This window comes from Nicotiana tomentosiformis, chromosome 8 (assembly GCF_000390325.3).
Source record: "Nicotiana tomentosiformis chromosome 8, ASM39032v3, whole genome shotgun sequence".
Lineage (NCBI taxonomy): Eukaryota > Viridiplantae > Streptophyta > Magnoliopsida > Solanales > Solanaceae > Nicotiana > Nicotiana tomentosiformis.
Window position 1 is genome coordinate 126,593,467 of NC_090819.1, and position 9,958 is coordinate 126,603,424.

A 9,958-nucleotide genomic window follows, 5' to 3' on the forward strand; every position below is an offset into this window, starting at 1 on the left:
GAATAATTTTCTTAAGGACACACTGTGTATTCAGTGGACTCGATTTATTCCTATACTATTTTTTACTTTCCAGAATCTATTTCTTTAAACAAGTATTACTAACTTTCTGTTTTATTTTTCCAGAAAGTTTAATTGTTTATTACAGCAATACAGAATATTAACATTCTTAAGGAATTTTTTTTTTATATTCTGTATTTTGTTTGTGGAGATTAAAACCTGTGTGGTTTTCTACTCCTTCTGAATTTTACTATTCTGATTTGAAGATATAAAAAACTTCATCAGAGTATTGAAATTCGTAAAACGATTTGAAGAACATAAAAACTTCATCGTTTTTCTCTGAAACAGTATATAAAAACTTTGGTTTTATTTATTATACATACTATTTTTGTTAATAACAGTATTATTTACTGTTCTGATTTTGCCATTAATTGAACTCTTCTGTTGTTTACAGTGAGAAATGACAATTGATAACGGAAATTCTTCTACGACTATTGCGGCAACGACGATAGCCTCGTCAAGCCGGACTGTTGTTCCACCGGCAGAGAAACCGGGGAAATGTTTCGGAGCCAACTTCAAAGGATGGAAGCAAAGGGTATTCTTTTGGCTTACCACACTTGGTATGCAGAAATTCACTAGTGAAGAACCTCCAGTGCCTGCTGCGGACGTGCCGGACAACGAAAAATTCATGATTGTTGAGGCGTGGAAGCAGGCAGATTTTCTTTGCAAAGGCTATATCTTAAGTGCTTTAGAGGATGACTTGTACAATGTGTACAGTGCGATGAATACTTCGAAAGAATTATGGGACGCACTTGAGAAGAAGTACATGACTGAAGATGCATGCTTGAAGAAATTCGTGGTTACCAAGTTTCTAGACTATAAAATGATAGACAGTAAAACTGTTGGAACCCAAGTTTAGGAGCTTCAACTTATTTTTCATGACCTTATTGCTGAAGGTATGGTCATGAATGAAGTATTTCAAGTGGCTGCAATGATTAAAAAATTGCCTCCTTCGTGGAGAGATTTCAATGGAGCTAATATCGTTGAGGAGACTGCTCCAAAAAGTAAGAAGAGAAAGAGGTCTTCTAGATAGACTAAGGAGCAGAACAAAAAGAAATTTAAGGGCAGCTGCTATAATTATGGAAAAATCGGTCAGAAAGCCCCTGATTGTCGTCTCCCGAAAAAGTATAAGAAGAATGGACAGGCCAACATAGTGGAGAAGAATTATGACATTGATGATCTGTGTGCAATGCTTTCGGAATGCAACCTAGTTGGAAATCCGAAGGAATGGTGGATTGACTCTGAAGCCACTTGACATGTTTGTGCTGTCAAGGAAGCATTTACGACTTACTCTACTGCTTGTCCCGAAGAAGAGCTTTCAATGGGAAATACTGCAACAACCAAGATTGAAGGTTATGGGAAAATATTCCTGAAGATGACTTTGGGCAAGGTGTTAACGCTCAACAACGTTCTTCATGTTCCTACTATTAGGAAGAATTTAGTTTCTACTTCTTTGCTTGTTAAGAACGGATTCAAATGTGTATTTGTTTCTGATAAAGTTGTTGTAAGCAAAAATGAAATGTATGTTGGAAAGGGCTACCTCACAGAGAGCCTCTTCAAACTAAATGTAATGGTTGTTGACACTATGAATAAAATTGCAGCTTCTTCTTATTTATTGGAGTCAAATGATTTATGGCATATTCGTTTAGGACATGTCAATTACAAAACCTTGCGGAAGTTAATTATCTTAGAAGTGTTGCCTAAATTCGAGTGTAATAAATCAAAATGTTAAATATGTGTTGAGTCTAAGTTTGTAAAATATCCTTATAAGTCTATTGAAAGGAATTCAAATCCTTTAGACTTAATTCATACTGACATTTGTGATATGAAGTCGACACCATCTTGAGGTGGGAAAAAGTATTTTATTACTTTTATTGACGACTGCACTCGATATTGTTATGTTTATTTGCTTAATAGTAAGGATGAAGCAATTGAAGCATTTAAGCAATACAAGAATGAAGTGGAGAATTAATTGAATAAAAAGATCAAAATGATTAGAAGTGATAGGGGTGGAGAATATGAATTTCCATTTGCAGAAATATGTTCGGAATATGGAATTATCCATCAAACTACTGCACCTTACACACCTCAATCCAATGGAATTGCGGAAAGGAAAAATCGGACATTAAAGGAAATGATGAATTCTTTATTAATAAGTTTCGGATTACCGCAGAGTTTGTGGGGTGAAGCTATCCTTACAGCTAACCGAATACTCAACAGAGTACCCCACAGCAAAACGCAATCTATTCCATATGAAAATGGAAAGGAAGAAAACCCAACTTGAAATATTTCAAAGTGTGTGGGTGTCTAGCAAAGGTACAAGTTCCTTTACCTAAAAGGGTTAAAATCGGACAAAAAACTGTTGATTGCATTTTCATTGGATATGCTACAAACAGTAAAGCATGTCGGTTTTTGGTTCATAAATCCGATAATCCCTAAATTCACATTAATACGGTAATGGAATCAGATAATACTGAATTCTTTGAAAGCATCTATCCATATAAAACTGAATGTGAGTGTTAAGTGAAAGACCTAAACGACCTCGGGAAGAACCAAAGGAAAATACTCCAAGTATAGAAGATCCAAGGCGTAGCAAACGTCAAAGAACATCTACTTCCTTTGGACCAGATTTTGTGACATTCTTGCTTGAAAATGAGCCTCAAACTTTTAAAGCAGCTATGTCATCTTCTGATTCAGCGTTTTGGAAAGAGGCAGTCAATAGTGAGATTCAATCAATTTTGGATAACCATACATGGGAATTGGTAGATCTTCCTCCAGGAAATAAGCCTTTAGGTTCGAAATGGATCTTTAAACGGAAAGTGAAAGCTGATGGCACTATTGACAAATATAAGGCAAGACTTGTTGTCAAAGGTTATAGACAAAAAGAAGGTCTTGATTACTTTGACGCTTACTCGCCATTAATGAGGATAACATCTATTAGGGTGTTAGTGGCACTAGCGGCCATGTATGGTCTTGAAATCCATCAAATGGATGTTAAAACAACTTTCTTAAATGGAGAATTAGAGGAAGAGATTTACATGGAACAACCTGAGGGTTTTGTGGTAACTGGTAAAGAAAAGAAAGTGTGCAAACTTGTTAAGTCACTTTATGGACTTAAACAAGCACCCAAACAATGGCATGCCAAATTTGACCAAATAATATTGGCAAGTGGGTTTAAAATCAACGAGTGCGACAAATGTATTTACATTAAAAACACTCCAGGTCATGAAGTCATTGTTTGTTTATATGTTGATGACATGTTGATAATGAGCAAAAACATGGCAGATATAAATGCTACTAAGCGCATGTTGGCTAGCAAATTCGATATGAAAGACTTAGGAGTTGCTGATGTGATCTTAGGAATCAGAATTTACAAGACTCCACAAGGTCTAGCATTATCATAGTCTCACTACATTGAAAAGGTACTTGACAAGTTCAAGTATTTGGATTTCAAAATTGCCAAGACTCCAATTGACGTAAGTTATGCACTTCAAAAGAATGAAGGTGAAAGTGACTCACAATTGGATTATACAAGAGTATTGGGAAGTTTGATGTATATCATGAATTGTACACGACCAGATATAGCATGTGCTATTAGTAAACTGAGTCGGTTTACCAGTAATCCCAATCACATACATTGGATGGCAATGAAACGAGTTTTGGGGTATCTCAAACATACCCAAAATTACGCTTTGCATTATTACAAATATCCCTTCGTAATCGAGGGATATAGTGATGCAAATTGGATCACTGAATCATCTGAAGTTAAATCTGCGAGTGGATATGTTTTCACAATTAGGGGTGGAGCAGTGTCATGGAAATCATCCAAACAAACGTGTATCGCCCGTTCTACAATGGAATCTGAATTCATAGCTTTAGATAAGGTCGGTGAAGAAGCTGAATGGCTCCAAAATTTCTTGGAAGATATTCAATTTTGGCCCAAACCTTTGGCACCTATTTGTATACATTATGATAGTCAAGCAGCAATAGGCAGGGCAGGGAGCGTTATGTATAACGGAAAATCTCTTCATATACGACGGAGACACAATACCGTTAGACTACTACTCTCTAGTGGTGTTATCACAATTGACTACATAAAGTCAAGAGATAACGTGTCGGATCCACTTACAAAAGGCCTATCTAGAGAGGCAGTTGAAAGATCATCAAAGGGAATGGAGTTAAGGTGTAGGACAAGTCATCATGACAGTAACTCTACCTAGCAGACTGGAGATCCCACGAGCTAGGTTCAAAGAGATCAAATAAAGTTATGAATGACGGTTCAAAATTGTCAAATAACTCAACCCATTCTCGTGATGAAGACAATGTTCAGAAATTGAGGTAAAACATTAAGGCTTTTTGATGAGTCAACAAAGCTTAAAGGTTTTTTTAATGATTTGCTAAGTCTGGCAAGATATGACCAGATAGTGTGTCTATAGGATTACACGTTTAGAAATCACCTATGTGAGTGTGAAGTGTAAGCCGCTTCAAGGGGAATAAAAGTAAAGGCACATTCTCTAAGCACTCATGAAACCAGGCGGTGTTCATGGCTGAAATGAACACAACCGTGAGAACTATAGATGGTTAAAGATTGATTGTGTGACTTATGTTGTCAAGGTATACAACAAAGCTCGACGGTTCAAATATATCAAATCTACCGATTGACCGATTATATCCGATATAAGTTCACTACGAAAAGTTCAAAGAGAAACCTACTTATCCAGATGTAATTAATTCTTGTATGTCAAACACACACGCGTCCGTGCATTCCTTTATTTTATAGCCATTCCCCATTCATGTGGGGGGTTGTTGGGATTTTAAGCTTGTGTAGTTTAAACAAGGTGAATGAGAAATTGAGGGAAAATAAAATATTTGAGTTTCCCTTGGGAAATGGACATTGTCCCATATCGGAGGAAGAAAAGGCTTTTGATGGGTATATATATATAATTGCTCTTCTTCTAACTCTTAAAGAGTTAAGAAAAAGGCAAGCCTCTCGCCGTCGTCGTCGTCGCTCGCTCAGCTCGGCTTCGTCTTCGGCTTCGGATTCGGTCAAAGATCGATTGATTGATTAATATTTTTGGACAAAATTCCTTTCAATTAATTAATTAATTAATTAAATAATTAACGAAAAATTTAATCCGGAATAACCCATGACCCACGACCCGGTTCGGTCAGGCCCGTTTTCTTTCCCGGATTATTTTAAATATATTTTTTCCGCAATATTCAAAGATATCAAATCTACCGATTGACCGAGTATATCCGATATAAGTTCACTACGAAAAGTTCAAAGGGAAACCTACTTATCCAGATGCAATTAATTCTTACATATAAAACACACACGCGTCCGTGCATTCCTTTATTTTATAGCCATTCCCCATTTATGTGGGGGATTGTTGGGATTTTAAGCTTGTGTAGCTTAAAGAAGGTGAATGAGAAATGGAGGGAAAATAAAATATTTGAGTTTCCCTTGGGAAATGGACATTGTCCCATATCGGAGGAAGAAAAGACTTTTGATGGATATATATAATTGCTCTTCTTCTAGCTCTTAAAGAGTTAAGAAAAAGGCAAGTCTCGCGTCGTCGTCGTCGTCGTCGTCGTCGCTAGCTCGGCTCGGCTTCGTCTTCGGCTTCGTCTTCGGATTCGAATTTGGTCAAAGATCGATTGATTGATTAATTTTTTTGGACAAAATTACTTTCAATTATTTAATTAATTAATTAAATAATTAACGAAAAATTCAATCCGGAATAACCCATGACCCGCGATCCGGTTCGGTCAGGCCCGTTTTCTTTTCCGGATTATTTTAAATATATTTTTCCCGCAATATTTCAAACACCCTTTTTCCAACCGCCATGGCTGTTTCTGAAAGGTTGCAAACCTTTTCAGAAACAATGCCAGCAACTCTATAAATAGAGTTTGAATCCCAGAATCTTTCCTTACGAAATTTTCTGAGCTTCTTCTTCTTCTTCTTCTTCTTCTTCTTCTTCTTCTGCACAATATTTTCCAGTGTGTTTTACGACCATTGAGTGGTTCGCAGTTCATCAGAGTTTTTGGTACCAATACACTGGTGAGTTAAATCGTTCTATCCTGGGAGGATATATTCCAGCACCTCGGGTACTTAAGGGGAATATTTTTTTAAGGACACACTGTGTATTTAGTGGGCTCGATTTATTCCTATACTATTTTTTATTTTCCAGAATCTATTTCTCTAAACAAGTATTACTAACTTTCTGTTTTGTTTTTCCAGAAAGTTTAATTGTTTATTACAGCAATACAGAATATTAACAGAAGGTTAGTAGGTAGTCGAGTTTTCTTAGTTTTCCTTAGTTCGATAGTATTAGTGTTTGTATGATATCACTTATTGGGATCGAAAATAACAAGGTGTATGCGAAAGCTAATAAAACAAACATCGGTGACGATAAATGAGACAACAAATAAAATATTCTAAAAAAGACATAATAATATAATATGATTTGATCAAGTGACCTACATATGGTTTACTACTATAAAAGAAAGAAAAAACTTATGAGAGAATAAATCCCCCCCTAAACAAAACTCTCATAAGAACTACATTGTGGATACTATTGTTGTGTTTTTAAGTTATGAGAAGGATGTCTTCAATTTATACATGTCCAAAATATTTCCCCCAAGACAAGGAATAATCACTACAACATTTTAGGTCTTTAACCACACCTAAAAAGTGTGGCTTAAACTATCAGAAATTGTGGCCTTTGATCAAAGGCCACACTTTCGGACCTAAAACAACGCTTTTTAAGGGGTGACCTAAATGAGCGTAACCTTTGCCCTAAGACAATACTTTTTAAGTGTTACTTAGAAGCCACGCTTGAAAAGTATGGCCTAAAGAGTAATAAAGGCCACGCTTGTAGTACCCTGTGTGGTTACACTTTTCGTCTACTACAACAACACATGAAAAGCATATCCTTTGTTATTCTTTAGGTCACGCTTGAAAGCGCGGCTTTTGCTACTATATAGGCCACAAATGTTTCAATCGCTATGGCCATACATTTGAAATGTGGAAATTTGTCTAAGCTATGAAGTAATTTATTTTATATATATATATATATGCGTTCAATAAAATACATATTTGTATTTATCTCATAATCACGTATGAAGATCTCAAGTACTAAATTATGTAAAAAAAAAAAATAATAACAAAAGAATAATTCAAATGCATATACTTGCAATGAACTTCAAAAAAGATTAAATCTCATGTAATACGTAAGAATAAAGCAAATTATTTCAAGGTTCATGCTTGTAACTTTACAAAATCAAGTGTATTACTATAGTATCAGGAATAACAAAAATCGAAATTGTCTAAAGTCTTCATCGTTAAATTTCAATATATCAAATTGTCTTTTGGCACCATTTTCAATTGCTCACCAAAACTTTCCTGCAAAATAAAATTAGTAATTAGATAGAAACCAACAGTATGCAAGTGCAAACTCAGAACAATGTGGTAGAGTGACCCTTGTCCCTTGGGGACTCGGAACAATACTGTCACATAAGTATGAGTTATACATACACACGACTAAAATAAATGACAAAAGTAGAGGAAAATCTATATGTTAAGAGTTTTGAAATGAAAATATAATCATGTTGGAATGATTTGAGTAACAGAACCTATAGACAAAAATCATGCTATATTGGCCTTCCTCATTTGTTTTCTTAACATCCAGACATCTAGTTATATTCTCTGTAGAGTTGAATAGGCTACGTCGATGGAAAACCAACTTATTAGAAATTCTTTTGCTACCAAAATATTTATATATTCTTTCTATTGCCAAAATATTTTGTAATTCTTCAATTACTAGACTAGTATGACTTTGTTTCTTCCTTACATTTAATTGTTGTATACTGATGGACAAATTAGGTTAGTAGACTTTTTTTTTAAAACGAAATTTAACTTTAGTACATAGAAGTGTCGCCTAAATTCGAAGCCTTTATATTGAAAGAGAACGCTTTGGAAGTGTCGCCTAAATTTCGTAGCCAAAAGCTCTCAGCAAATACCACCCCTCAAAAAGCGTTGCCACAAATACTTTTGGTAAGGTTTTTCAAGTGTTGTCTAAAATTAGTTTGGCCTTAGGATAAATTTGTTGTAGTGAATCAAATATGAAAGAGAATTATATTTTTCTTTCATGAAAAGTAAAGACAATTATGGTAGTACTTTAATTTGACTTTCTTTTAAGAAAAAAGTAAAATCCAAATATGATAAGAAAATCAAGCAAAACCCCTAATAATTACTACCTACCGCTCTATTGCTATCTTGGCTTCGATTTTCTTAATATCTTATCAATACTTCTTCCATTTTTTCTTTAGTTGAGGGTCTATCGAAAACAACCTAAGGTTGTATACATTCTATCTTCCACGGACCCCACTTGTGAAAATCTATTGGATTGTTGTTATTGTAATTGTAATATGGTATGCGAAATTTACCGGTCAGACTATAATTCGGATTTGTATGGTTACCGAACACGGAATTTATGGTTAAAACTAAAGGGATCTGATGCATCTTAACACACTCAATCCTTGATGGTCTAGTTATAGTTATTTTGAGGGAAATGATAATAATAGTTTAGGAACTTAATTAGGATTTTACCTTGAAAAGATTAAGTGGGATTGATATTCTTCTGTTATATATGTTTTGGAATTTGTATTCTTGTTTTTTTATCCATCTCCAGTTCTCCCCTATATATCCTTTTCTTTTTTCCTTTTTAACTCGAATTATAAAGTCAATGATTATTTTCGTATAAATATACGTGCATGCATTTGTTTCGACTGAAGTTAGATTTATACAAACTTTTCAAACATTATATAAGCATATTTATTTGCTTGGAGACAAAGGAATTACGTTTTATTTTTTGTACTGATCGATATTGTCTGGAATTCCAAAAGCTATACACGTTTAATGTTAATATTGATATTCGAGATTGAATAGCTAGCAGCTGCTGCTGTGTAATATTGCAATTTAACATGATTTATCTTGTTTTGAGTAAAGGTATTATAAAAAGAAAGTATAGCCAATGTGACAAACATGCGGGTCGGATCGGATATTGGACGGGTCGAAAACTGAAAATGAAAAAAATGGATAAATTATCGAACTCGACCCATATTTAATACGGATAAAAAAGGGGTTAACCGGCAGATAATATGGGTAATCATATTATCCATGATTTCATGAATATGATCACTTTTGGAAGAATTTCTAGCCTTCCAAACTTGAGGAACCCTAATTTGAGGTTTTACAAATGTAAAAGTTAAATCCATTAGTTATCCATTGGTTATCCATTTCCTAAATGGATAATATGGTTCTTATTCATATTTGACCCGTTTTTAAAAAGTTCATTATCCAATCCATTTTTAATGAATAATATGGGTGGTTAACTGTTTTCTTTTAATTATTTTATCGCAGGTATTATACAAGTGACAGTTCCAATTGAGCCTGTGAGTGAATGCTTACCATGTACGTTACTCCTTTTTCACTAAGGAACAATTTTACTTTTGCACTAGGGGCATGCACTAATTTTAGTTAATTAATCTTAACGTAGGGTTCAATATAGAGCAATGAAAAAAGTTTTGTTTAAGAGTTAAAATTTTCTAGCTAACACTCAATTTTTTATTTCCCTTGACCATACATCCTTGGGGGGAAAAATTAAAATGTTATACTCTAAATTTGAAACTTCCTTAGATTTTTTATTTAATAACATGTGTTAAACATATGTGAATCAACGCTGTTAAACGATAAAAATTTATGCAAAATAATGACTATATTAATTTGGTACATATAATAGGTGTAATATTTTTTTTTTTATAACTGTGGTGTTGGGGTTGTTTATGGATAACTCGACTAATTTTACAGGGATACCTTTTATCTCCCTCCAGCACATGT